The sequence below is a fragment of the Stegastes partitus genome, unplaced genomic scaffold (assembly GCF_000690725.1).
Source record: "Stegastes partitus isolate 25-593 unplaced genomic scaffold, Stegastes_partitus-1.0.2 Scaffold1578, whole genome shotgun sequence".
Classification (NCBI taxonomy): domain Eukaryota; kingdom Metazoa; phylum Chordata; class Actinopteri; family Pomacentridae; genus Stegastes; species Stegastes partitus.
The window spans coordinates 19644-23251 of NW_007579309.1; positions in this window are offsets into that span (position 1 = coordinate 19644).

Sequence of the window (3608 nt, forward strand, 5' to 3'; positions counted from 1 at the left end):
ACTGCAATGTAAAGTCTACGGGCCGAGCTGGAAAACACTTTGAAATGAAAAATATCAGCTGGTCACACCAGCCACTGCTAATGGTGAACAAATACAGCATTTACTACTTACTACATGGAGATAAACAATTGTCACAGTTGTCTTAGCCTGATAATGTTGTTTATATGGAATAATTGGAGTTAAAAGGGTTTTTTTAAATGCCTCTTTCACCACATTTCCAGATATTTTAATCTCTATGAGACTTTCACTCAATAAACGAAACCGATAAGATGAAAATTTAGTGAATATCTTTCAGCAGTAAACAAGACTGAATTACTTTACAAATATATTTCTGATAAAACTCAAAAATAAACTCTAAAATTGTCACGGTACAGAGACAAATAAAGAGGAACTACTTTCCTCTGGAAGAAAACATCCTCTGAAACTAATCCTGAATGAAGACAAAAGCAGCAGACAGTTGTCAAAGAATGACAGAAGTTATTTACATGTTCTCACCTGTCGACCTCACATGCTGCGTTCAGGCGTCTTTGTCCAGCGAAGACGGAGACAGAAATGAACTGGCATCCCTCAATTACTCTCAATCGTGCCGATCTAAGGTGATAATTGGCTGACTGTCACCATGGAAACGAGGGAGTTGCGTAAAGCCCGGTGGGTTATTACGTCCGACCTGAGTAGAACACAATAGATGATATAGTAGAACGTTTGTGCAGACGTGGACAGTGAGGAGGATTTACAGGACGTGTTTTTTTCAAATGGGGACATTTTTAGAAAGTGGATTATGCCAATGAGGGTCCCGGACGGCGTAGAAATACAAATGTGGGTGTTTAAATGTTTGTTCTGCTGCTCGTCACCGCTCGGCGTGGCTCAGAGCTTCAGTTAAATCACCACACAGTGTAAACACGCCTTGCCGGCAGAAATAAATCCTCTGCTCCGGGGCATGTTTGCTGACGTTGTGACCCTCCATTGCAGCAGCGGTGCACATTACTGCAGGGTCAAAGGTCAATCCTCCTTCCAGACTTCCAAGAATCAGACCTCCAGGAATTACAACCCTCCCCTCCCTCCAGCACTGCTCACGTTCAGGCTGTTGTTTGAGATGTTGCACGTTTGTACCAGTGACCAAGGAGAGGCCACGTTTAGGACTTCCTCCAAGGTCTAAAGTGTGCTTGCAGTCAGTTTAACTCGTGGTTCTGGTTGTTTCACACGTCAGTTAACTGCCAGCAGATCCTAAAGCGTCATTAGGCTGGAGCTGATTTAGACGGCTTCAAAACAAACAGATCAGGAGGAGTTAAGTCAACAAGTTTAGAGTCAGACCTCAGGCCCAGGGTTTCATTCACATGTTTTACTCTGACTTTAGTTCCACAGATTAAGCTCTGACTCAGCTCATTATTTCAGGTCCTGGATTTAGGCCTTGTGTTAGTTCCTGAGTTTAATGTCTAAGCTGAGTTCTTAACTTTAGTTTCTAAGTTTAGTTCCTGAGTTAAGTCTCAAAGTGAGACTGAGTTTGGTTTCACAGTTTAGTCTTTAAATATAGCTCCTGAGTTTAGTTCCTAAATTTAGTCTGTATGTTCGGTTTTATGTTTAGTCTCTAAGTTTCGTCTTATAGTTTAGCTCCTGAGTTTAAGTTTCTTAGTTTAGTCACTAAATTTAGTCTCTGATTTAAGTTCCTGAGTCTAGTCTCAGACTTAAGGTTCTGAGTTTAGTCACTAAGTTTAGTTCTTGAGTTTAATGTCTAAGTTTCATCTCTTAGTCCCTGAGTTTAGTCTTTTAGTTTAGTTCCTGAGTTTTGTCCGTTTTTCACTGCAGGTACTTTCAGGCAGATTTACGGTGGTCTAAGCGATTGCGTGAGTTCTGACCGTAGCAACCGGCTTTGTAAAACCTCTTTCTGCCAGTTTTCAGGAGAGAAAAAGAAATACATACTTGTGAGCGTCCCTGAAAAACAGCTGTGCAGGTCTTGAAGCTAATTAGCTAAAACTAAACTCCATCAATAAGCCGTCTTCTCTCCAGTCACATCATAAAATTCATCGTAATGGTCCTCCATGCTGTTTGTTGTTGTTTTGACAATTAACGTCATGGATAAAAATGTGAGATCCTAAATTGCGATAAAAATGAAAATGAGCCTGGAATGGCCAACTATGGGGCCACTCCTGTAAGTGTTTGTACCACTTTGCGTCTTTAGTTTCCAAGTTTTGCTAAGTTTTGTTCCTGAGATAAGTTTACTCTTAAAGTTCCTGTGTTCTGACTGAGGCTTTCTGCGCAGACCGTTGAGCGAACAACAGATGCATCCTACAGTAGGTTTGTGCAACATGGAGGGTCGCATTTCCCCTCGTATCGAACACAGCGGCCGATTCCAGGTTACTGTATCACCATGTTAGTGTGACGGAGAATCACCTCACACAGCCTCATAACAAACATCTATTTTAGGCACCACAGACGTAGTGCAGCCCACATGGGTGAATGACAAGAAACTACGTCCTTCAGTTTAGTTCCTGAGTTGCATCTCAAAGTTTAGTCTTTTTTCTCCGTTTAGTGTCTAAGTTCAGAATCTGATGTTGGTTCAGTTTCTAGGCCCTGGAACTGTTTTGTGTGAGTTTGATCGGAGCAGCTGATTTCCCTCCAAAGCAGCGACCTCATCGACCGGTGACACACCCACACAGAGTATGTATGTGCGTGTGTTTAAGGGGTGAGGGAGGGGGGTGTCGGGGTGGGTGGGGTCACTGGAATGTAGGTCACACTGCGTCCGTCATCCAGGAGGAGGCGGGCGGCGCAGCCAACATCCTGCACACTGTCCTCTTTGTTTTCTTCTGTAGTTTCTTCACTTCTACTTCGTTTCTAACTGCCCTGTCCGACTACTTTTCTTTTCTTTTTCTTAGTTGCTCTTTACTGTCTTCTTCTTCCATGTCCTCCGACATACCAGGCAAAGGCATCGTCTCAAATGATAGAAATCTTTTCACACTGACCCATCTGTGCGGCTGACGTCAGCGAAAGGCATGATGGGAGTTTGTTTTTGCTGATTCCAGACCAACGCAAACAGACTCTTCCTGTATCGCTCTGCCCTCGTTTCTGCTCGGCGACTAACGTGTCATCACAAAAATCTCTTTTTCCGCAACTTGGTCCCACAACCACATGAGCTGAGTTCAAACACCTACAGCAACAAACAGCTTCAGGTTTTTCATGAGAACAGTTGGTACACTTTGTTTTCCTTCTGTCAAGCACATTTAGGACGTTTCCAAAGAGCCCTTTTTCAACAGGTCCACAGGCCTCCAGTGCATCTCACTCTGGGGGTTTTCTTCCTTTTTTTGAAAAAGTGTTTCTTACAAAACTAAAGATTTCTGAAGCAACACACTTTGAATTATTTAGTGAGAAAAAAAAACGTGTAAACAGCATGTTTTTAATGTTTCTCACCTTCTTCTGACATCCAAGAGGTTCTGAACTGAAGTAGCCTCTGGATGAAAAGTGAAACTTCTTCAAGAACAAAAAGAGAAGTCCAGCTGTCGTATGCTGACGGCAGAGATGGGAAGTAACAAAGTACAAATACTTTGTTACTGTACTTCAGTAGATTCTGCAGGTATCTGTACTTGAGTATTAATTTTTCTGATGACTTTTTACTT